At 40.5% G+C, this 26,923-nt stretch overlaps 1 long non-coding RNA gene across 1 annotated transcript; it reads left to right on the top strand.

Annotated features, from left to right (window-relative positions):
• The first annotated feature begins 4,409 nt into the window (after positions 1–4,409).
• On the top strand, positions 4,410–21,636 carry LOC110739365. Its single transcript, XR_002514780.1, has 3 exons — positions 4,410–4,419; positions 6,454–6,455; positions 21,441–21,636. It is a non-coding gene; the product is annotated as an uncharacterized LOC110739365 (long non-coding RNA).
• The last annotated feature ends 5,287 nt before the right edge of the window (positions 21,637–26,923 follow it).

The raw sequence follows: 26,923 nt of genomic DNA, 5'->3' as shown, positions 1-26,923 counted from the left end.
GGCTGCTGCCTGCCTCTATTAAGCACGGCTATTTTCTGCCTCTATTAAGCAGCTGCCATGTCTGCTCCGTTCTTATATCAAAGTCGGCTGCAATGACTCAACCCGGCTGAGTGGTTGCTTTGCTGATCCATGAAGCCCAGCTGCACCTATCCGAATGTGTGGGTGCTTCGTTCATCAGTTCACTCGGAGCTTGGTTTATTCGAGTAGTTGACAAACAGTATGATGTCTCATGTATGAATATTTGAGCTAGGTGGCAATTAAATATTAAAATACAAATCACCAAATGATCTAAGAAAGGAACATTTGGTAATAACTGGGATCACATTTCCTTTGAGGGGCCGCATGTTAATCCGGGGCAACCGAGCGTTCTAAATAGCTTGGCGCATTAATATACATGCACAAGTATATATCAAGTGAGCTCAACCATCAAACCCAAACATGGTGATTTTTTATTATTGTAATTATTATTATTAAATTTTGATTCATTGATTGAATAAACTAAGTTAAAAACTTAGTAGCTAAACTAACGTCCAAGTGACGTGAGGCCAATGGCCGGATGATCAACTAAGTTTAAAACTTAGTAGCTAAACTAACGTCCAAGTGACATGAGGCCAATGGCCGGATATTATTATTATTAGAGGCCGATGGCCACAGTCTGCTCCAACATGAGTATGACCGTCTGCTCCAACATAAGTCAGATAATCGGCGACGTCCATTCGGGTGAATTCGTCGAGGAGAAGCGTCTCCCATTTGGGTGGCACATTACTCTACTAAAACATCGAGCGGCCCTACCGAATGCTAAGGCAGCACTCGCAGTTGTTTGATTTAATCTAAAGTGAAATCTAAAAAGCATAAAGTTTTCCAACTGTTCCAGTACAAATGGAAAACGGCTACTGTTTCATGATTAGAGGCTATCGAGGCCAATGGTCGGATGATAAACTAAGCTAAAAACTTAGTGGCTATACAAACCGTCTTAAAAAGACATGAGGCTAATGGCCAGATGGTTATCTGTTTTCTATAAATTTGTCTGCTCCAACATGAGTAAGGTCGTTTTCCCCAACATGAGTCAGATAACCGGCGACGTCCATTTGGGCAAATTCGTCGAGGAAAAGCATCTCCCATTTGGGTGGCACATTTCTCTACGAATACATGCAGACGGCAAAGATTGAACGACCTAATTGGTCAACTCATAATCGCCTGACCTGGGTAATCTAAAGAACGACTAAGTTTTCGGGAACCGAATGTCTAAAAGACATCAGTAGGTGACCGGCCGAAGTTCTTACCTAGATTACCTTCAAAAATTATACAAGTCCTCCCAATGGGGTAAAAGGACATTGAAAGTATAATTACAAAACTTTCCAGGCGGCCATTTGCCTCCTGTCTTGTCAGGCGGCCATTCGCCTCCTGCCTTATGAGATATCAAACGTCTCGAAAATATCCTACCGTAGTGGGGCATAAAGAAATGAAAGTCGTCATCTGTCTAGTTCAAGCAGCAATCATTATTATGATTGATTAACTTAGAAAATGTCATACCATATAAGGTATCAAATTTTCCAAGTTAATCAAATCTCTCTTTTATTGACCTAGATACATGCCGACCAAAGAGCTTTTGAACAAGCGGCAAAGCCTTGATTTCGAAAGGAGAAATTCCTCTTGAAAGAGAAATTACCCCTTCCGAGGGGCTAATGTTTGGGGTAAAATTACCCTCTATATGTGGACCAATGCCACCGCGACACGTGTCCGCAAGCTCAGCTCTCTTTGAGCCAATTAGAGCATGACACGTGTCACTCGATGATAGAAGAGTGATAATGGGCTCTAAGCCCATAAACCTAGAGCCTTTTAGGTTAAATGACCTAAAAGGCACATATCCCAATGCTCTATAAATACTGATCATTACATCAGTTTTAGGGGATCTAATTCTCCCACCAAGGGCCATGCCCCCCACAATCACTCTCCCTTCTCTCTATTTTCTCTCTCTAAAAATACATTATATCGATCACTGACTTGATCGTCGAAGGCGGACCTCCGGCCCCCGCGGGGTCCGTTGTTTTGCAGGTGTCCGGGCCGTTCGAGTGTTGCATTGCGGATCTGTCTCCCGAGGGACGTACACGCCCTCCATTCGGGTACGTACAAAAAACCCCAAAAGAAGTATCATGCCTAGGATCTTGTTATTCTTATGCTTTAACATGATTATTTTATCATTATTATTATTTTTATTTTTAATTATGATGATTATTTATTATGTTGCTTGATTTTTATTGTTATTGATTGATCACACCTTTTATGCATGTTTAAAGGGAATTTGTACTTGTAATCACGCTTAATAAGATAATTAATAATCTTATTTAGGGTTAAATTGATTATAATTCAAGTGATCGCCTATTGATTGCATTAATATTCAACCAACATAGATTAAACAGGTTTAGGGTAAACCTATTGATTGCATGTTAGCTAGAAAGAGCACATGAGTACGATCTGAATAAAGTAGAGGCCTATTATTAGGGTAGGTTCAATCTCTTTTAGGTTGGATTTGTACCTTCATCCCCGAACCCTTTTTGGTTCAAGACCTTATGGAGTTGACGATCTCTTGGATCGTTAAGGGGTGTAACCTTCACCTCGTGAACGGTTTACAAGTTCCTAAAAAAACTTGTTGGCGACTCTTTTGCTCTATCTTCTTTCCCTTTGGACACCTCCATACTTTAGTGTATGATCACAGTGGGGTTCAAGCTGAGGGATTAATGCTTGAAATATTCCCTACACTATCTAATCTATAATTTATTCGAAATTTCCCAATAAACAACCAAAAATTCAGAAAAATTAGGGTAAAATTATATTCAAACCTTAACTTTAATTTTCTTCACAATTGTTCAAAATGCAATTGAAAATAGTATAAGTACATATTTCAAAATAATTGTTCAACTTTTAACAAAAAAAATTAAAACTTACCCTAGTTGGAGGTGGAAAGGGAGGAGAGATTGAGGGCAGATGTGAAAGGAATAGTGTCCTTCGAACAAGTGTATTATTCTGATAGCGGGTTCAGAATTATTAGAAAGCTAATATATTCAGTAAGGTTAAGTGATCGGAATGCCTGGGTGGAGGCCGCTTCCGATCAGTAATATTAATATAATTAATATTACAGCTTAATCTTGACTGAACCCTTTGGGTCACACCCAAGCAAATATATCCGAACCAACTCGACGAATTAATTCGGAATAAATTAATTTGTCGCCCGAGTGTTAAATAATTAGACGTCGGTAATTTGAGCTTAGAGCGTCGAAACCGATCGTCGGAAGTCGAGTCTAAATAATAAAAGACGAGACGCGCAAAATAATAATAAATCAACAATATTCCCGAAAATACCCCTAGCATCGGACTGCCCCGAGCATCCGAATGCTAGGGGCAAGACAAGCCGGCGCACCGTGCTGCAGCCACGGCCAGCCGCGGCTAGGCATAGTAGCAGCCGCGCCGAGCCACGGTCGCAGCCGCACCATGCCACAGCAGCAGCCGCGCCACATCAGCAGCTGGTGCGGGCCAGGTGTGGGCTGGGTGCGGGCCAGATACGGGCCGGGCTCGGACCGGGCTCGGACTTTTCTCGTGGCATGGCTCGGGCCATAGGGCCGTGTATAAGGGGAAGGTTGGGATCAAGTGGGTTGCCATGTGGCAGAAGGTGAGGGAGAGAGTGGGGAGCAAGTTTGGTCCCCATCTCCAAGTGGTCCTCACCTACTCTCTCATGTATGCTTGACACTTGTTGATTTATTACTAGTTTGCATAATAATTTTATTTTAGCTTTAAAATAAAATGAGAAAAATCTCATTGTCCCACATTGATGGGAGATATTTTCATACTCCATCATTCCCTATAAATACCCAAATTTGGGCATTGGAAATGATGCTTGAGTGGGAGTTAAAAAGAGCATTCCATAATATTGGAAAAACTCTTAAACTCATATAACACTCGGGTTTGGGTCGGACCTCGCTAACCCCCAGGTAGTAGACCTTAAAGTTGTGTTCGTCCTTTTGTGGGTGGATACCGTTGGAGGCGCAGCGCTTGACGTGCTCGTAGCTTTCAAGTAAGAGCCCCGGTTTTTGGGCGAAGCTCGCTTTGAGGGTAAGATTCGTTATCTTTTCTTAGTAATTATTTATTTGTGCTTTATGATTTTAATTATTGCGAGTGGTTCCTTGGGTCGGGGTTTGTTTCCGCGGTGAGTCAGACTCACCAAACCCCAACAGCGGTATCGGAGCCCCGCTCGTTTATTTTTATAATAATGTTTTTCAAGGTTTATTTTGGCTTAATTTTCTAGTTTAAGTTTCTATTAGATTAGTAGCTCGGTTTTATTTATTTTTATCCCGTTTTTAATGTCGATTTTGGCCCAGAACCCAGATTTTCGCCCAATACTAGTGAATTTTGGGTGGAAAATGTGTTATGGAAAGGTTTTTTTTATCCCCAAAGGGATATGTGATTTTAGCCAAATTCTGACCAGAAATGCCTTTTTCGAGGGGTTTTTCGTTTTTGACGAAAAATTTTAAGTCTTTTCTAACCTTGAAATTAATGGCATAAATTGTTGATTATATGGTTGATTATTTGCATTATTTTCTGCAATTTTATGTCCCCTTAAAGCACACTTACTTGGTAGTATTTGATGCTTAAAGGTTGATTTATTTTCACATAATTGCAAACTAATTGCTTTTTAGTGTGAAAGTTTTAAATTTGAGGCTTCCATAAGTGTTAAAGATTCAATCTTTATTTGTGATAAGTGATTGAAACTTTAAAAACCACTAAATTCCATGTTATTTTGTGTTAAACTTTGATGTTTTAATCAATTTGAGTTGATTGGAAACATAAAGTTTCGATTTTTGTGATAGAAATTTGGTTATCTTCATGTTGGAAGATATAATTTTCAAGGATTCACAAAATTTAGATGTTGGAATTTTCATTTGAACATTAAAGTTCATATTTTTCCAACTTCCCTTTACTTTGTCAAATTCTCAAGTTTAATTTAAATTGATTAAATTGAAAGTGAGAAATTGCCTCAATTTTATGTTGCTTTGTAAAACCAATTTAATTAAGAATGGTTCTTGGAATTATTTTGGTTATTTGCACTTTGAAAATTTTATTAAGTTAGACTTGTTTAAAATTTTATTTTGCTCTCTAAATTAGTTCTAAAATTAATTTAGAATTAATTATTGTTGTCTCGCGAAAAGGGATCAAATCCCGAGGTCGTGGCACGCAAAACGAGGCAATGCATCACCTTGGCGAGTCGGGCTGCATAGCAGCCCATATGTGGCTGCCAAGGTGGCAGCAACACCTTACTTGCGGCCACACGCGCGGCAGCAGCCACGCAAGGCAGCAGCACACGCGCGGCAGCAGGTGCGGGCTGCAGCAGCCACGCGTGGCTGTGCCGTGGCAGCAGCTCGCGGCCGTGTGCCGTGGGCCGTGTGTTCGTGGTCTTGGCGTGTGTGTATACTTGGTGCGGTGAGGTGGCTAGCCATAGTAGGCTTGATGTTGCTTTTTTGCCGTTTTACTTACTTTAATTAACTTTGTTTATTTTAATTAAAATTTTGGGAGGCTAGGCCTCGGTTTTGAGCGGCATTGGCAAAATTTCATTTTGACAAGTTTGGGTGCTACCGACTTAATTAATTGGATTAATTAAGGAAATGCGGAATTTAGTGGGAGCTTCAATTATTAATGACGTAATTTATATAATCAGTTAAACAACTTTGACTAGTTTTAATTAGGCGTGTTAATCGGATTAACCACCTAGATAAGTTACTAGTGCGCGCGTTGTTCAAATGCATTTTACTTTGTTTTAATTTGTAAATTGCATGGGCCATTCACAAATAGTGAATGGATGAATGGAATATATGTATATATTCTCTCTCACAGGTTTTATGAAATGGCAACTAGTGGGACCCGACTAGGATAGAAAATACGGACTACGTGTCGTTATGTATTTTTGTAAATCTAAATACGGTCTACGCACCGTTAAGTATTTTTGTACTTTAATATTTAGATCTTTCCTAGTTGTAGACACTAGTTTTTGCATAGTTTGGTTAAGTCTTGAAGACGGCGTATCTTGGAAGACAAAGCCTCGAATTGCAAATGAAGACCTTTTGAAGATATGAAGATCTCAAGGGGTCATGCTAGTTGCCAATATGCATCTATAATTTCGCTTTATATTTTATGCTTATATATATATGTGTGAATTATCCGTTAGATGCATGTTTAGGTTTTCTTAATGTTGCGATGATTAGTTAAGTTCACTTAAATCAACCAACATAGAAATCCTAGGTCCCTAATAATATTGAGTCAAACTTGCCTTTCCAAACAACACTTATTAACCGAACGAGAGTGATTGTAGGCTACGCCAAAGCGAGGTGCCATCACTTCTCCAAGGGGCATAAGGCACACCGGGTGTGCACGTTGGTTTTTGTTTAACTCATCGGTATGGGTGAGGAGTCCTCACATACCGTGGCAAAAGAGATACATCGTCAAAGATGCATTAGATGCGACGATTATCTAACCAAGAGTGGCTTAGAGCCATTAGCAAGGCAATGCTTACCCAAGAAGATTGAGTGTTTAAGACAAGCCAAAGCATGCTTAACCAGTCTTTGTTTCTTCGGATCTTGGAATCACCTTATTTTCGCCAAATAGGGACAATTATTATGCGTAAATAAGATGTTTAATAAGATTGAAGTTTGCATGAATGCTATTAAATTTCAAACTTATTATGTTCTTGATAAATGGTTATACTTAGCACTTATATTTATAGTATTCTAAATCAAATAAAATTGTTTCCATGATTGGTAAAGGAAATCCTTGAGAATAGTTCTCAAACAAAGGAAAATCATTTCTAAAATACAATTCTCATGAATGACTTTTATAATTAAGTCCGAAAGGACGGTTGGACATCATGTATTCAAAATACTAGGTAGTTTTGATAAAACATGAGGTATTGAGTTGCAAACTCAAGATTGTTAATGTTTGACAACCAACGTATCTTTTCGCATCACAATTGAGTAGGACTCATTGATGTAGTAATTCGAGTAAGAATTAATGGAAAAGATGAAACTTTGTTTAAACGGCGCACTAGGTGCTTGATTATGCCTAACAAAGTATAAGAGTCAAGGTACTTAAAGAAATGATTCTTAAAGTAAGATTATGAGATATTGTATGATAAGAAATATAGGAAAGAAGGAACGAAGAAAAGGAATTAGATTTCATTTCAACTCATGAGTTCATGTTATTTACTTAGCAATTCATTATCTTCACAAGTATCGGATACTGCTTGAGTGTTCCACTATGATAGTGACCTCAAACTATTGAAGTTAAGCTAAGTTATCGACTTACAAGCTTAGAATGAAGCAAGAAGAGCTACATCAGTTGTAAGGTCGTATGTTTTGTTTAAAGACCTTTTAAGCCAAAGGCTGGAACAAGAAATGGTTATTATGTTCCGTAATTAGCAACTGATCCGTTTACACACGGAAAGACTCACATTCAAAGTAATGAGCAATAGTTGCGAGATTTATTTGAATGGGGTGGTTATCCAAGCATTGAGTTAAGAATGCTTGATTATAAACAATCATTTCTCTAACATGATAAACTCACTAAGTTCAAGTCATGGGCTTGATTTGCGTTCCAAACGTCTTTAGCAATGTCACATCAACAAGAACGTACTCAAGGCTCTATTAAATAGGCTCTTGATAGTTGATTGAATTGGAATCGTTCTAAGACAAGAAAATCTTACTTGTTGAAACCGACAAAGCAGGGAGCTATTGTTCTTGGTATAGACAATTGACTCCGAAGGCTACAGAGGATTCAATTACTTCAATGTTTCACAAAGAATTTGAAAGGATATGGCTATTTCATCAAATGTGAAAAAACTTGACTTGAGTAGCTCAAGAGTTCGGTGAAGTACAGAATCGACTTGGCAAGATATCAAAATGTCTAGATTAGATCGAGTGATGTTTGCTTCAACCAAGCGTGACTATCTCAAAGTTATGAATGGAAATTTTCATAAATAACTCCACAAAGAACATAGTGTGTCTTCACGGAGACCTCGGTGTCATTTGGAAATGACTCGAACAATGATGGTTCACAACCCTTCCTATAAAGTTCTTAAAGATTTGCACAAATGACTAATGTTACACTAAACAATGTGTTGAAGCTAAGAAAAGACGCCATATTCAGTTATGGATAGAAATAACTTCTAAAAGTCTTTTCAAGTATATGTCTAAGGCTCTTAGCCTCAGTAGGAGTTCACTAGCTCAGTGGGAGCAAAGTGGCTCAGTGGGAGCTAGGTGACTCAGTGGGAGCTGAATAGCTCAATAAAGACTAAGATAGCTCAAGTAGGAGCTAGCTGTTTGTTTCACAACGAACTTTTACCAAAAGACAATATACATGTCTCTATGTAAGCATTCAAGTGAGACTATGGGTATTACCTCCACATCCTAATTGAGAACAAAAAATTGTTTGTTGCTCTAAGTATTGTCTTTCTTGAAAGTAACACGTTTCCAAAACGACAAGTGGGAGGAAAATGAACTCGATGACCATCGATCTTAGCAACAAACTAGAACTGAGAATATCGAAAGACCTTAAAGGACTTCGTGATAATACTTAATCAAGAATACTCAAAAGGACTTTACAAGTGCCTTAAAAGAGAATTCATTACTCACAAAACATTAAAGATGTTGGAGTAAGATCAATATAATAAAAGGGCTTTGAAAGCGCCTTAAAACTCAGTGTTTGATGCAATTGCCCCGTATAGGTATAGAATTCACCAAAGGCTTGGATTGAATACTATAAATTTTCTATTAAGTTAGAAACAAACCTAAGACTTACAAGAATACTATTTACTATTAGATAGTAAAGGAATAATGTCTTGTAAGATGGCTACGACAAATCCAAATTCCGAATAATGGTTAAAAGCCATGAAAATCCGAAATAGACTCCATGTTTGAAAATCATGTTTGAAACTTGATTAATTTGCATGAAAGTTGAAAGACCCATCGATTGCAAATAAGTTTTCAAGGAGAAAACTAACAAATGTGGAAATGTATATGCATACATAGCTAGATTGGTTGTAAAGGATATAATTAATTTCAAGCAGTTGATTTTAATAAAATCCCATTCACCAATCGAAATGCTCAAGTCTTTTCGTGATTGATCTAGCAAAATTGCGCATATGAAATATGGCAAAATAGATACCAAAACCGCCTTCCCAAAATGGAATTTTGGAACTGACTATGGAATAGTCTAAGGGTTTTGAAAATCTAAATAATGCTAGATTTGAAAGCAAGCACATGGAATCCGTCATGGGATTAAAGGAAGCATTGCATGAAGGAATTGGAACGTGTTTTCTCATAAAGTTAATAAGAGGATTGACTTATGGAGAAACATAAAAAAATTCTGATGAACAAGAAGTTTAGTGGGAGCAAAAGTAATGGTCCAACAAGAAGTTTACGAACTCTATTGTGAAACAACCATCAAATGCTAAATGTTTAGATTTGAAAGTATCTTCGATAATGGACCGAGCTAAAGACGATAATTAGTACATGTTGGGAATTAAGTTCTATGGTATAGACTTAATTAAATGTTTAAATGAGTAAAAGAAATTACCATGTTAAACATGAAAGACTTTGAAAGGCTTTCGACCCATATGTATGAAGCTAAGTAAATGTTTGAACTAAGTATAAGCTAGGCTAAGTACTAAATCAAACAAGAAAGACTCTAGTAAGAGACTTTCAATCATATCATACAGCGAACAATTTTGCAAGACTCAGTGTAACTGTATGAGCTAAATGTCACATGGATGGAATAAAATTGAGAATCATTCTAGAATTAAATCCATCATGTAAGGCTATGATATGGAATCGTCAGATGACTTACATGCTTAGAGCATGTGAAGTACGTATATAATACCAATCGACATTAATCTAAGTATTAGATCATTAGATTATAGTCAAGAACATCCAAAGAACTTAGATAAGTAGTTGGATGAGTTCTTGACGCATGGAAAAAGATATTATTTGAGTTTTGATGTTGCAAGCACAAACCTTAACAAGGATTAGATCCTTAGCAAGTAATCCATTTATAAGCACGAGGCAAGAAGTGTCGTGGCTTGAGAATGGTAACATGGATGTGCATCCATGTATAATGTGCGGGAATTTAAGGAAAATTTCCATGATCACAAGTGATTAGGGTATCCCAAATCGTTGTGAGTCGCTTGGAGTAAAACCCAAGCAAGGCATCATCGGGGAGTCTACTAAAATATATGTTGAGAATATTGTTGCCTTAAAGGCAATAATAAGATAGATGTTAAATGGAAAGGTTCGTTTTTGAACATTAATGATTGTAGGTTGTCAAGTAGAAGGTCTCAAATCATGAAAATGAGTGGGAGCCATTGCTTGGACAATAAATCCTGAATCACATGTAATCCATTAACACTCTCAAAATTTTATCATCTTATTATGGAAATGGTGGATAATGAAGATGCTAAGGTTTGCAAAGTAATTTTTACTAAACCTTTGCCTCAAGTGAAGCACAACAAACACATTGAGGCAATGGGAATCAAGCATGTCATGAACTGGCTTTGAATTCCATTTTATAGTGTTTTAATCAAATTCTGGACAATGTTGATGTAAAGCACTATGATCAACCATTCAGTTTTGGAGTAATTAAAATTTTCATGCAATTTAAATCACTCCGTCTCTATTTAATTGTGGTTTAGAATTAAATAATGAGTCCATTCGATTTTAATAAATATTCAAAATAGGGTATCAAGTCAATGGCTTTGATAAAGAAACACTTATTAAGTGAACATTGAATATTTTAATCGAAAATTATCCCTAATCAAGGTCATATTTTGTGGACGATTGATGACCATCAGAGATTAGTGTGTAGTATGATTTATTGCACCGTTTCTTGTGCTATGAGGATATAAATCATTTGCACAGATATTGGTTTAGAACCATACTGGATCGACCTATGAGGATACTTTAAGAGATTTAAAATCGTCATAAGTATTTTCTCATTATTACTATCGGAACTCTTTTCCTTTGACCATGAGTAGTGGGAGATCTCTTGTTTGAGTACTGATCCGCTTTGGTATCCGCCAAACGTTCGCCGTAACTGGGGATTATAAAGACATATATTGGGCGGGTGAGTCCTCTTAGTAAGAGAAACTACATTACAAGACTGGAAATGTCCCCCTACTAACAATAGGGAACATGTCTTGTTGTTTACAAGGCCTCTCGAAGAGCGAGACTGTGAAAAATGCATGGTCGTGCTCAGATGGATTTTAGAAATCATCTGCTTATTGACAAGTAAACTCGGATTTCGAGAAACACTTCTGGACGTAACAGAGATGACTAGTAATCTTACTCTGTAGTTCATGAAGAGACATGAAGAGACATAGGATAAGGGCTATACACTAAATGCACACTTGTCCGGAAGGACAAGTGGGAGATTGAAAGGAATAGTGTCCTTCGAAAAAGTGTATTATTCTGATAACGGGTTCAGAATTATTAGAAAGCTAATATATTCAGTAAGGTTAAGTGATCGGAATTCCTGGGTGGAGGCCGCTTCCGATCAGTTATTAATATAATTAATATTACAACTTAATCTTGACTGAACCCTTCGGGTCACACCCAAGCAAATATATGCGAACCAACTCGACAAATTAATTCAGAAGAAATTAATTCGTCGCCCGAGTGTTATATAATTATACGTCGGTAATTCGAGCCTAGGGCGTCGAAACCGATCGTAAGAAGTCGAGTCTAAATAATAAAGGCGAGACGCGCAAAATAATAATAAATCAACAATATTCCCGAAAATACCCCTAGCATCGGAGTGCCCCAAGCATCCGAATGCTAGGGGCAAGATGAGCCGGCGCACCGTGCTGCAGCCACGGCCAGCCGCGGCTAGGCACAGCAGCAGCCGCACCATGCCACAGTAGCAGCCGCGCCACAACAGCAGCTGGTGCTGGCTGGGCTCAGGCCAGGTGCGGGATGGGTGCGGGCCAGATACGGGCTGGCTGCGGGCTGGGTGCGGTCCGGGCTCGGGCTTGGCTCGTGGCTTGGCTCGGGCCATAGGGTCGTGTATAAGGGGAAGGTTGGGAGCAAGTGGGTTGCCATGTGGCACAAGGTGAGGGAGAGAGTGGGGAGCAAGTTTGGTCCCCATCTCCAAGTGGTCCTCACCTACTCTCTCATGTATGCTTGACACTTGTTGATTTATTACTAGTTTGCATAATAATTTTATTTTAGCTTTAAAATAAAATGAGAAAAATCTCATTGTCCCACATTGATGGGAGAGATTTTCATACTCCATCATTCCCTATAAATACCCAACTTTGGGCATTGGAAATGATGCTTGAGTGGGAGTTAAAAAGAGAATTCCATAATATTGGAAAAACTCTTAAACTCATATAACACTCGGGTTTTGGTCGGACCTCGCTAACCCCCAGGTAGTAGACCTTAAAGTTGTGTTCGCCCTTATGTGGGTGGATACCGTTGGAGGCGCGGAGCTTGACGTGCTCGTAGCTTTCAAGTACGAGCCCCGGTTTTTGGGCGAAGCTCGCTTCGAGGGTAAGATTCGTTATCTTTTCTTAGTAATTATTTATTTGTGCATTATGATTTTAATTATTGCGAGTGGTTCCTTGGGTCGGGGTTTGTTTCTGCGGTGAGTCGGACTCACCAAACCCCAACAAGATGGCCCTCGGTGGTGGAGGAACCAGGGGCGGTGGCGCGGCGGCTTGAAGATTAGGGCTTTGAGAAGGTCAGGGCCTGGCTTGGAGAACCGCATGGTAGGGAGAACCTCGGGCTTGGAGGAGTGGTGGAGTGGCCTATGGAGACCCTTCAGGTGGCAGAGTGGTGGAGGCGGCTGTGGTGGAGTGGTAGAGTGGTCCAAAAATGAAAGAGAAAGAAAGGGGAAAGAGAAGGACAGGGGAGAAAGAAAAGGTGACTGTGGTGGAGGGTTTTCAAACCTCCGGCAATGCAGGTGGCCAGCGTTGAAGGTGGTAGCTGTGGTGGAGGGAAAAGGGGAATGCAACAGTGAGGGTTTTTGTCTTTTTGAAAGAGGAGGGAATGTTGAGAACGAAAAATGAAAAGGAAAGAGAAGAAAGAAAATAGGGGGATGGAGAGATAAGGCGGGTTATTTTTTTAAAAAAATGCCACCTGTTTAAATTGGCACTAGTTCAAACCGGTGGGCTAAATGTTTTTGCCACCGGTTTGAACTGAATCAGTGTCATTACGCTTGGTACAGAACCTAACCCATTTTTTAGCCTTTTTTTACCACCGGTTTGGACTGAAACGGTGGCCATTGAGGGGTGCCCTTTTGCTTTTTTCTACTAGTGAAGGCTACCTTAGAGGAGGAGTAAAACCACTTTATTCTTGAGAACGAGACCGACTTAGACACCCGGATGAAGATTTCATGTGATGCACTTTATCTGGGGGAAGGAGTACGGAATTTGGGCGCTGGCTTTCCAATACGCTGAGGATGTCGTGTATAAAAGAGAGCAAGGCCCCGAGCCTGAATAATTTGAAGCCTGGGCGAACGCCGAGCTTGAGGAGCCTGCTCACGGTCAAGCGGTTAAAGTCCATTCTGAAGAGGAGAATGAAGAGGAGCTAAAGGAGCAAAACCAGGCTAACCAATCCGGGCAGAAGTAATTATCAGCGGCAGTATGCCAATTATATTTTCTCTGGCCTGTGAGTCGTGTATTTATGTAGTTTTACCAACTGAGGAGTCGGGTGATCCAAAAATATTTTTATTTCCCTGATGAGTATCCGGTCAACATTAATCTACCCAGCCGTTTGGGCTAAGATTTTAATATTATGACAATACCTACTGAGTCAGCTTTTCTTATCTTTTGCGTTTAATTTTTCTTATATATATACTTGAATTTTTGCCTAACTCATTAAGAGCATGCGGTAGGTAGCAACCCGACTGTACTTTCCCCTGGACGAGTGTGTGGTTTGTTTCAGTACCTTTCCAATTGATTGGCTTAGGAAATTGTGATACTTTAAAGAGTATGGGAAGTTCCTAAGTCAATCAATCAAAATAGTGATTGCCCCAAACAAAGTACACAACCGTCCAAATACTCAAGCGGGCAGCCGTCAACCCAGGTGGTGAAGTTGTTGTGCCACACTTCATTTCTTCCACCTAGGGTATCTGTAATCCATTATACTGAATGTCCCTTTTCCCCATTTGGTGGACTTGTATAATTTTGGAGAATAGTCTAAGTTAGAACTTCAATCAGCAACCCGCTAATGTCATTAGACATCCGACTTTTGAGCTTAATCATTCTTTAGATTATTTTGGTCAGACGGTTATGAGTTGACCAATTTGGTCGTTTAATCTTTGCCTTATGTATGAGTAGGTAGAGCACTTGGTTATCTGGATAGGAAATACTCTCTGCAACGATTTCACCCTGATGGGTGTCGCCGGATGCCTTACTCATGTTGGAGCAGACGAATTTATTAAATAAAATATCATTCGACCATTGGCCTCATTTTTAGAACATTAATTTAGCCACTAAGTTTTAACATAGTTTATTTTTATCGTCATCAGTCTGCCATCCATGCATTGCACAGACGGTACTCTTAATGCACATTTATATACAAGAATTAAATAACAGGTTTGAAAACAAAAGGCGAATTTTTCATTGATAGGCAGATTAACAAAAGTTTACAAATCTCAGAAGTAGTACTTTTTCAAGTTGTCTACATTCGAAGTTTTGGGTAGCCGCTTTCCGTCTGGAGTTTCCAGGCGATAGGTGTCGTCTCTTACTTCTTTTTAGATCCGGTAGGGGCCTTCCCAATTAGGAGTTAGCTTTCCATGCTCGTTGGCCCTACCAGTTGCCTCCATTTTCCGTAGCACAAAGTCCCCAACTTTCAAGGGTCGTATGTGTACTCGTTTGTTATAGGCACGGGTCATTCTCAGATAGTAAATCTTATGACGCAAGGCGGCATTTCCCTTGTGTTCCGAGAGTGAGTCCAATGCTAGCTGCATGGCCTCCCAGTTTGCCTCTTTATCGTATAGCATGAATCGTGGAGTCGGCTCATAATGCTCGATGGGCAAAACGGCTTCAACACCGTAAACCATGAGAATTTGTGTTACACCGGTTGCCCATTTTTCAGTTGTCCAAATGGCCCATAGGACATAAATTAACTCCTTGGCCCATAAACCACCGGCTCTTTTAATTTTCTTTATTATGCCATCTGAGATGAGTTTGTTGAAAGCTTCAAAGAACCTGGCTGTTTTCTTGGGGTTGGCTGACTAATGCAAAATAATGTGAGATCCCTTGATCTCCCAACCAAGTCTTGAGCTGAGGCGTTTCAAATTGAGGACCATTATCAAACACCATAGACATAGTTACCCCATACCGGGTGATTCCAAATGAAAGAGATGATATCCTTTTTCTTGAAGCTCTTGACCGCCTCTGCCTTTACCCACTTGGTGAAATAATCCACAGCCACCAGAATATAGCGCTTTCAGCCTAGAGCAGTCGTGTAAGGACCTAGTTTGTCCATGCCCCATTTAGAAAACGAGACAGGGTTGTGGATTATGATCAGGTCAGTTGTCGACTTATGGATAAGCTTGCCAAATCTTTAGCACTTGTCACATTTTTTACCATTTCCATAGCGTCCGACTCAGGAGTAGGCCAAAAGTAACCTTGTTTCCGCCTGTCCTGATAGCCAGGGATCTACTGCTATGTGAGAGGCATAATATCCCGAGTGCAGCTCTTCGAGGACTTCTTTCCCCTTTTCTAGGGTAACGCACTTCAATAATGGTTTTAAGAAACCTTCTTTGAAGAGCTCTCTGTTTCTCATCTCGAAGTTTGCAGCATGTTTCTTTAGTACATCCGCCTCCTGGGGTTAATTAGGAAGCGTACCGTCTGTCAAATACGCCCGGATGCCATCCATCCAAGTAGAGCTTCAGTGAAGTACTCGAATGGGTTCTTCGTCGGATATACTCTATTATTCCATAACTTCCCAAAAGACTGATCGAGGCGTATCACAGGAGGTAGAGGATGCCAATTTTAACAAAGCGTCCGCCTGGTTGTTTTCATACCTGGGCACTTAAATTAGATGGAATTCTTCAAGTGTCCCAAGTTCAGCTTTGACAGCCTGAAGGTATTTAATCATTGTCGTATGGGTGGCTTCATATTCACCATTGTATTGGCTAATGACCAAATGAGAGTTAGAGTAGGCGTCAATTTTTGTTACCCCTACCGCCTTGCACATGCGGATGCCGACTAGCAAGGCTTCATATTCTGCCTCATTGTTTGAGGCCTGGAACTTGAACTATTGTGCATATTCATATTTAATCCCTTCCGGAGATTGACAGATGATGCTTGCACCACAGCCGTTCATAGTAGAGCTCCCGTCTACATACGCTTTCCAAACTTGATCAAGGTTGTCCGGAGCAACCAGCCTTGTGATTTTAATAATGAAGTCGGCAAACACCCGACCCTTCATTGCCTTTCTTGGTTCGTAGGTGATTTCGAGACTTTGCATTTCAATATCCCACTTTATCATTCTACCGGATGACTCCAAGGTTGTCATTAGTCGCTTGAAGGGATGGTCTATGTAGATCACAACCGGATGTGCCAAGAAGTAAGGCTTCAACTTGTTAACAGCCATGTAGAGAGCGAGGCCAAATTTTTCAACCATGGGGTACCGCAGTTCAGCAATTCTGAGAACATGGCTAATGAAATAGACAGGGAGTTGAATGTCGTCTCTCTCAGCAAGGAGAACGACACTAAGGGCATGATCTGAGATACATGTACATGTAAAGCGCCTCCTTTGGAAGAGGGCTAACAAGCCTTGGCAAAGAGTGTAAATTTTCTTTCAATTTTTGAAAGGCCGCCTCAGCATTATCTCCCCATTTAAATCTAGTCTTCTTCTTGATTGCCTAGAAGAAGTAAATGCCTTTGTCACCTAACCGGCTGAGGAATATTCAAAGCGCAGCTAGGTAACCGGTGAGCTTCTAAACTTCCTTGACAGTGCGGGGTGACCTCATGTCAAATACTGCCTGTGTTTTCTCAGGGTTAGTCTCTATCCCCCTTTGATCAATCAAGATTCCGAGAAACTTCCCAAACTCAACACTAAAAACACACTTTTTGGGATTTAACATAACCTTATGCCACCTGAGTGTGGTGAAGGTTTCTCGGAGATCAGCAAGGTGATCCGTCTGTAGCTTGGATTTAACTATCATGTCATCAATGTACGCCTCTACATTCCTCCCAATCTGATTAATGAAGATTGCATTAATCATTCGTTGAAAAGTAGCCGGCGCATTCTTCATGTCAAACGGCATCACCGCATACCAGAATAACCCCAATCAGTGATGAAGGCCGTCTTCTCATGATCTTTTTTCCACAGGGGTATCTACTGGAGTCATCTTCTCTTGATCTTTTTTCCACAGGGGTATCTGGTGGAAGCTTGAGCAGGCATCCATAAAACTCATCAAGGCATGCCCGGCTGAAGAGTCGACCAAGCAGTTGATCTTTGGAAGTGGGGAAATGTCCTTAGGACATGCCTTGTTCAAGTTAGTGTAATCTACACACATGCGCTAGGTACCATTCGGCTTCTTTACAAGCACCACGTTTGCAACCCAATTAGGGAAGTTACATGGCCAAATGAACTCGGCGTCTAACATGTTTTTTACCTCGACAGCTGCCGCCTGACTTCTTTTCTTTTGCTTTATTTTTAAGATCCACGGCGAGTTTGTGGACAGCAAGATCCGGTCTTATGCCAGGCATCTCTTCCAATTCAAAGGAAAAAATGTCTTTGAATTCTTTTAGCAAGAGGTGCAAGTCTGCACCCAACCTATCAAAGGCAGTCGTCCCAACTTTAACAGTTCTCTTAGGACGGTTGTCGTCCAAAGGAATATCAATGTGCTCACCTGCCAGCTGGGGACGGAGATCATCTGACTGTTTCCCGGTCAGTTGTTGCTATTTCTTCTCTTTCTTCACCTCCACCAGCTGATTTGCTTTTCTTTTCTTCTCGGCTAATAGTGGGGCTCAGTCGTTGGTTCGACGTTTGAGAGGTAACACTCCCTTGACGTCTTTTGATACCTGTTGAGGGAGCCAATACAGCCATCATCCTTTTCATACTTGAGCAGCATGAGAGCTGGGAGGATTACGGCCTTGCACTCGTTTAGAGTGGGTCAGCCCAGAATGATGTTATAGGCAGTCTTCTCTTTAACCACCGAAAACCGGACGATCATATGTCGCCCTTTTCCTTTCTGCCCCAGCCGGATGGGTAGATTAATTTGTCCGATTGGGTGTATGACCCCTTCCCCAAAGCTAACAAGTGGATGAAAGACGTCACGCAGGTTGTCCAGCTTATAGCTCAGCTTGGACAGACACTTGTAGCTGATGAGTTTAGAGGAGATATCGGTGTCAAAAAGGATCCGACTGACCAGCTGGTTGGCGACCTTACATTCAATGACGACTGGGTCGTCATATGGACAGCGGACTTTTCCCTGATCCTTCTCAATGATGAGGATGTCTGGGAATGTTCCACTGGTGGACGCTTGTCCATCATCAACTGAGTGAATCATCTTCTTCAGATGATCCTTGGTGTCCTGGATGGTCGGGCTACCACTTGCGAATCCGCCTGCTATGGTGTAGACCGGATCCTTATGGGTGTCCGAACTACTAGTAGGCTGGGCAATCTTAGACGAATGTCTTGGATTCGTCTTGGCAGTCGATTTGGACTTCAAGACATAGAACTTCAGCATGCCCTTATCAGCCAGACGGTCCAACATCCTCTTGAAACTATAGCAGTAGTTGGTGTCATGGTCGACTTCCTCCTGGAAGTGACAGTATTTATTCTTGTTCCGTGACTAGATGGAACTCTTCATTGGATTCGGCTTCTCAATGGTCAGTCGGTCCTTTATCTCCATGAGGATGGAGTAGTAGTCTTTATTAAACTCGTACCTCGGAACGTACGGTCTGAATTCTTTCTTTTTCTTTTTTAACGGCTGATTAGGCTCATCAATCGCCCAAACTTCTGTTCTCTTTTTGCACTCTTCAGCTTTCTAAGCCAGCTGAGCAGACTTACCCTCTTTTTGCTTGACAGACTTCTTAGAGTTTGACTGATGGTTGGATGAGCAGAGGTCGGCATCTTAAATAAAGCTCTCCGCCTCTATCAATGCCTCTAGGAGGGTGAAGACCCTCTTTCAGAAAAGGTCGAACTTAAAGGTTGACTCATCATTAAGACCCTTGAAGAAGTTTGTATAGGCTACCTCGTCAAACAGCATCCGAATATGGATTCTCACCAGATTGAACAAGTTTGACATAGGAGCGAAGCCTTTCTCTTTCTCCTTGTCGTATGGTACTTATGTCAAGACTTGTTTTCTTGGTAGGGATGTTCGTTGAGAAGTTGGAGGCAAACAGGAAAGCAAGCTTCCTAAAGATGTCAATGCACCTGGCTGGCAGATTGTCAAACCATTGTTGGGCTATGCCCTTCAAGGTAGCCAGGAAGCATTGACACCACATAGCATCATTGACAGGGTAAAGTCGTATCCCCTAATCAAAAGTAATTACCTAAGTCCTCTAACTACAGTAGATAGGGAAGTAGGGTCGAATCCACAGGGAAACAAGTCTTTCTACTCCTAATTAATTATTATAATCTAAATTATCGAGGTAACCAATATTGTTGTAAATAAAGTCTAAACTACGAAGAATAAGATCGGAGGAAATAAAATAGGGAGAAATTAAATATTAAAAGACCTAGGGCATTGGTTCACTAATAAACAATAATCCAGGGCAAATCATAATAAGCAATCATCAAGCATTGATTAATCAGATTATAAAGGGCTTTCGCTACGTATTATAATCCCAGAGTTAATCTACCGGTATTAAATCTCATCTGTCGAATCTCGACTTAACCATTTTTAAATTAGTCTGCCTATTGAAACTAAGCCTAAACATCAATTCTCATATTTCAAATCTCGAATTAATATTGCTAAACTCATATAATTAAATCTGGCCAAACCTAATTGCATAGCATTAAATCAATCAATAGAAAATTAACCAAGCATTGATAATTAACAATCACAAATTTACCTCTTCATAATATTTATTTCCCCATAAACCCTAGAAATAAAACTACTCAAGCATCATCATAACTAAACTAATCAAATAAATAAGCAAGACATAATCAAAGAAGTAAATAAAATAACTGAAATTAAAAGAGAAGAAATTGTTACCAAAAGAAATCTGGATTAATGAAAGTAATTAAGAACAAAGTTGAGAGAAAATTTAAGAGAGAGAAAATTTAAGAGAGAGAAAATATCCTAAGTAGAGAGAGAAAATCTAAAAGAGAAGGTAATCAGAATTTACGTACATAATTCGTACTTAAACATTCCTCAAAACAAAAATTAAAACAAAACTAATCATCTGCTAAGAAAAACACGCGCCCGAGCAGGCGAGGGGCCGCCCGATCGGGCCCGCCTTTTTGCTCTGCCCACTGCAGGTGTGTCGCGCCCAATCGAGCTTACGGTCACTCGATCGGGCACGCCTCTTCCTTGAGGTTGCTTTTGCGCGCCTCCGCCCGATCGGGCGCATGCTTGCCCGATCGGGCCAGGCTTCTTCTTCGAGGCTTAGATTTCGATTGGGCACGATTCCTCAGCCCAATTTGAATTTCTTCATCGGGTCTTGATTAATTGATCCAATAGCCCCGGTATCACATACCGAGCCCTTAATCACCGACTCTCACCGATCCTGGGCTTTAAGAGTGGTCGTGTCCTTCTAGCTTCCGTAGTTGATCCATGAAAACCCGGGAAAATGATCCAAAAGTGCAATTTCCTTTAAAACTCAACTAAAACTACGAAAACACTAGAAAACACAAATTAGTAATAAAAGTGGCCCTAAAGAGCCAAAAACACTACTAATTATGACCGTGGGATGGGGGTAAAACACTATATAAATTGGACATATCAAACTCCCCCAAGCCAAACCTTTGCTTATCCCTAAGCAAAGAGCTCATCAATGAACATATAAAACATGCCTCATCCCAATAAACAAAATCAAGCGCAAACGATTCAAGATAAATCTAATGAACATGCTTCAATGTCAATCAATCTCATTCATCTAATTATCCTTCATTTCCAATAATTGTCAAGTAAAGAAAATCACATGAGCATATAGAATTCAAGACTAGTGCTCACACACTCAACTCTCATTTATGTGGCGAGTAAAAGATGTACTCGATCGCTCTCCAACCAACCCCTTTATTTGTGAACAATGCCCTCCCATCTCACACTCTCGTGTGTTTAAAGCAATGAGCGCTCAACCTACTAGTCGACTCGAAATATGTCAAGTCATAACTTGCATTGATAAACAACACTTTCACATTCATACAACACTATGCACAAAGTTTAGAAGGTCTTTAAAGCTTGTAATGTAAGGCCGGTAAAGGGTAGGATAAATTTAGGAGTAAAGCCATGCTTAAGGGAGCCATATCCTAATAAAACCCAAGGTCACAACAAGTGATGACCAAAACATCTCCAATCACAACTCAACTCCACAAATGTTCACCAAACAATCATATATATAACACAATCCCAACACTTACATATTCACTCACAAAATATGATAATATGGAATAGAGTGAATTAAAACAAACTTTGAACCACTTATTCTTCTTCTTTCTTTTTTTTCAAACTTGAACTCTTTTTTTCTTTTGAATTTTTTTCTTCTTTTTTTTTTCTTGAACAACCTTCAAATAGAACATTTGAACATATGAAACAACGTTTTTTTCCTTTGCTCTTCTTTTTTTATTTTTATCTCACATTGGAAATTTTAAACTTTGTAACACAAAACATCAATATTTTCCAATCATAATATCAAAGAACAAACACTCTTCTTTTATTCCCACATTATGCAAATAATGTTCACACCACAACTCCCTCACCTCACCAACTAATAGCTCCCCCACGCCAAGCTTGGGACTAGTAACCAATGGGGCTCATATAGGCTTGTAATGTGGCTAAATAAACAATAAAAGGGCACAAGTTACAACATGGGTAACAAGAAGGGAACAAATGTATCTAATATCGTCTGAAGGCTTCCTAAGAGAACAAATGCCTTCGTCCTCCTCAATGTGCATAATATTGAGCTATATAAACATTACTAATAGTTGCAAATCAATACTCAAATTCATTGACATACCAGGAACTATCACACATTCCTAACCAAATCAACTAGTCAAGCACTATATTCACAAATAGTTGGCAAAATTGACGCATGTTTAGGAATCCAAACAATTAAACTTCAAATCGTGATCAACAAATTCACAAAGCTCATTATCATATACCAAGAATCAAAACAATATTTTCTAAGTATGGGACACAGGGAAGCATGATTTACAATTCATTGGAACGTATTTTTGAATTTTTTTTGTTTTTTCAAATTTTTTTGTATTTTTTCATAAAGGAATGCAATAAAAACTACACTACGAAAGAAATAAATAGAGAATAAAGAAAGAGAGTTACATATATACAAGAAATCTCCCCCCTAGACAAATCAAACAATGCCCTCATTGACTTGGGAAGGTAGCTAGGAGAAGCTACTCCTCATCATCCTTTATCCTCTCGTACCCTCCTCCATAGCTCGAGTCGGCACCACCTTTGCTTGTTCCAGCACCACCATAACCCGAACCACTTGCAAAGTAGTTAGGGTTCACATTTTCCCCCATACCCCCAAAAGGAGCATCACCCCCATATCCATGGACTGAAGAGTAGTCCACATAAGTACCAAATGCTCCAGGGGTGAAATACCCTCCTTGGGGGTATTGGAACCAGTCGAGAACTAATGCCTCGGGGGGAATAGCCCCTCGGCGTGCATAGTCATCGTACATGGGGTATAGACCCCTCCCAAGGTTCCTCTCTATGTGACCTACCCGACTATCCAAGGTGCTTAACCTAGAATCTAGGTTTTGCACCATGCCCTCTACTCTCCCTTGCCCCATCTCTATACGGTCCAATTGGCTCCTAGAAGCCGAAAAGTCATAAGGGGCATTGGAGTCGACGTTATAGTCGACCGAGGAGGTGGGTATGCCATAGGTGAAGGGTGGAGGTATTGGGTAGTGTGGTGAATGGTGTTGGGGGGAATGGTCTTGGGGAGATTGGTGGGGTTGTGGTGAAGGATGAGATGCTTGAACCTCACCTTGATCGTTAATCTCAAATGTGTAATAAGGCTTCCCCTTCTCAAATTTGGTCAAGGCGGGGTTGGGTAAGGTAAAGGCTTGGTCTCTCCTACCCGATTGTCGGTGGACTATCCACCAAGTGTCACCTCCCACGGATTGCACCCAGTTTAGGCTCCCTAAATAAGCTAGGTCCATGAGGTTTGAGCCCGCCACTTTCCTATGCCCATCCGGGTTCCAACCTAGGTGTTTTATGGCAATGTGGGTCACTAACCCCCAAAAATAGATAGGTGCCCTAGACCTACCCGCTTCGGCTGCATTGGCCGCCCTTTAAAAGTGATTGGAAATCCTATGGGGTATGTTTAATTTTTCAGCATTAGGGATTACATAGGAAGCCAATAATTCTAATTCATCCCTCCTCACATTTGTCGGTTCATGCCTCCCAAAAATAGTGAGGCCGGCAAACCTTTGCCAAAACTTTGGGATGGGATGTTGAATCCACGTCCCTTTGGCGTGTTGGAGGTTAGCCAAACCCTCCTCAGTGAGTCTCTTGTAGACCACGGCAATGTGGTCTTGGGAGGGTTCGATAGGTTTATCCGATATTAATTCAAACAACTTCCCAAATTCTTTAAGAGTTAATCGCACATCGTTGTTCAATAATTGGAATTGCACATGAGTGATTATAGCATTCATTTTAATCACATTAAAACTAGAGATAAATTCTAATGTTAAATAATCATATGTATCATGGCACATTTGAAAGAAACCACTCATTCCTATACCCTTAAACAATTTTTCCACATATTTATCAAGACCTAATCTAGATAATGTGGGATGATGAACAAAGCGGGTTGAGATTACCTGTCTATCAATGAGATTTTGTTGGGGTTTGGTGAGTCCGACTCACCGCGGAAACAACCCCGAACCAAGGAACCACTCGTAATTAATAAAACCATAAAGCATAAATAAATAAACACAAGAAAAGGAAGAACGAATCATACCCTTGAAGCGAGCTTCGCCCTCTCAAAACGGGCTCTTACTTGAAAGCCTTGAGCACCGCAAATGCCGTGCCTCCAACGGTATCCACCCACAAAGGACGAACACGACTTTGGAGTTAGCAAGGTCCGACCAAAACCCAAGTGATAATGAAGTTTAAGAGTTTTTCCCAAAATATGGAATGCTCTTTCTAACTCCCACTCAAACACTTTACTCCAAATCCCAAGGTTGGTATTTATAAAGGAAAGTATGAGTGGGAATTTCTATCCCATCAAAGTGGGATTCATGAAATTCCACAAATTAATTTAAAGCCAAATTAAATTAAATATATAAGCAAGTAATAAATTAACAAGTGTCCTAGTCATATGTAAAGAGGAGTGGACCACTTGGAGAGAAGGGGACCATACTTGCTCCCCACTCCTTCCTCTCCTTGTGACACTTGTCCACACCAAAAAGCAAGCATACTTACTAGCTTTCCCTTTCTACCCGACTTAGGCTCAGCTAGCCTCGATCCGTGCGGGCTGCTAGCTGCTGCCAGCTCGGCCGAGCATGCCCACGCACATCAGTGCGGGCTGCTGATGCCGAGGGCGCTGCTAGCTAGCCACGCACATGTGTGGGCTGCTAGCAGCAGCGCACGCTAGCACGCCACGCACTGCTTGCGGGCTGTTGGCCGTGCTGTGCTAGCATGCCTCGCACATGGTGCGGGCTGCTAGCCACGCCTTGCTAGCATGTCTCGCACATGGTGCGGGCTACTAGCTCGGCTAATCCCCTAACACTCAGGATTCCGATGCTAGGGGTATTTTGGTCATTGTTGATTTATTACTAATTTGCCGTCTCGCCTTTTTATTATTTTTGACTCGACTTCCGATGCTCGGTTTCGACGCTCTAAGCTCGAATTTCCGACGTCTAAATATTTAACACTCGGGCGACGAATTAATTTCTTCCAAATTAATTTGTCGAGTCGGTTCCTATATTTTGCTTGGGTGTGACCCGAAGGGTTCAGTCAAGATTAAGCTGTAATATTAATTATATTAATATTACTGATCGGAAGCGGCCTCCACCCAGGCATTCCGATCACTTGACCTTAATGAATATGTTAGCTTTCTAATAATTCTGAATCCGCCATCAGATTAATACCCTTGTTCGAAGGACACCATTCTTTTCAATCTCCCACTTGTCCTTCCGGACAAGTGTGCATTTAGTGTATAGCCCCTTTGCTATGTCTCTTCATGAACTACAGAGTAAGATTACTCGTCATCTCTGTTACGTCCAGAAGTGTTTCTCGAAATCCGAGTTTGACTGTCAATAAGCAGATGATTTCTAAAATCCATCTGAGCACGGCCATGCATTTTCACAGTCTCGCTCTTCGAGAGGCCTTGTAAACAACAAGACATGTTCCCTATTGTTAGTAGGGGGACATTTCCAGTCTTGTAATGTAGCTTCTCTTACTGAGAGGACCTAGCCACCCGATATCTGTCGTTATAATCCCCAGTTACGGCAGACGTTTGGCGGATACCAAAGCGGACTAGTACTCAAACAAGAGACCTCCCACTACTCATGGTCAAGGAAAAGAGTTCCGATAGTAATAATGAGAAAAATACTTATGACGATTTTTAAATCTCTTAAAGTATTCTCATAGGTCGATCCAGTATGGTTCTAAACCAATACCTGTGCAAATGATTTATATCCTCATAGCACAAGAAACGGTGCTATAAATCATACTACACACTAATCTCTAATGGTCATTAATCGTCCACAAAAAATATGACCTTGATTAGGGACAATTTTCGATTAAAATATTCAATATTCACTTAATAGGTGTTTCTTTATCCAAGCCATTGACTTGATACCCTATTTTGAATATTTATTAAAATCGAATGGACTCATTATTTAATTCTAAACCAAAATTAAATAGAGACGGAGTAAATTAAATTGCATAAAAAAATTTAATTACTCCAAAAACTGAATGGTTCATCATAGTGCTTTACATTAACATTGTCCAAAATTTAATTAAAACACTATAATATGGAAATCAAAGCCAGTTCGCGACATGCTTGATTCCCATTGCTTGAATGTGTTTGTTGTGATTCACTTGAGACAAGGTTTTAGTAAGTGGATCGGCTACATTATCATCCATTCCCACTTTGCAAATTTTGATTTCATCCTCTGTGATCCATTATCGAATCATGTGAAATCGCCTCTTGACATGTTTGACCTTCTGATGTTCTCGTGGCTCTCTAGCCTGAGCAATAGCTCCATTGTTGTCACAATGGAGGTCTATTGGACCCTTGATGGAGGGTACAACACCAAGTTCATCACTGAACTTGCGAATCCAAACTGCCTCCTTGGCTGCCTCAGACACTGCCAAGTACTCAGCTTCAGTTGTAGAATCAGCAGTTGTGCTTTGCTTTGCACTCTTCCAACTAAATGCTCCTCCATTGAGACAGAATATGTATCCGGATTGTGACTTGGAGTCGTCTCTGTCTGTCTGGAAGATTGTGTCGGTATATCCCTCAACAACCAATTCGTCTTTACCGCCATAGACCAGGAATTTATCCTTGTTCCTTTTCAGGTACTTCAGAATATTCTTGGCCGTAGTCCAATGCGCCTCTCCTGGGTCTGATTGGTATCGGCTCGTAGCACTCAAGGCATACGATACATCCGGCCTAGTACATATCATGGCATACATGATCGATCCAATAAGCGAAGCATATGGAATACGACTCATCCTTTCTCGCTCATCAGGTGTCTTTGGACAGTGCTTCTTGCTTAAGGTT

This window comes from Chenopodium quinoa, unplaced genomic scaffold (assembly GCF_001683475.1).
Source record: "Chenopodium quinoa cultivar QQ74 unplaced genomic scaffold, ASM168347v1, whole genome shotgun sequence".
NCBI classification, from domain to species: Eukaryota; Viridiplantae; Streptophyta; class Magnoliopsida; order Caryophyllales; family Amaranthaceae; genus Chenopodium; species Chenopodium quinoa.
The sequence above is the reverse complement of the archived record's forward strand: the minus strand, read 5'-3'. Positions and strand labels throughout refer to the sequence as shown.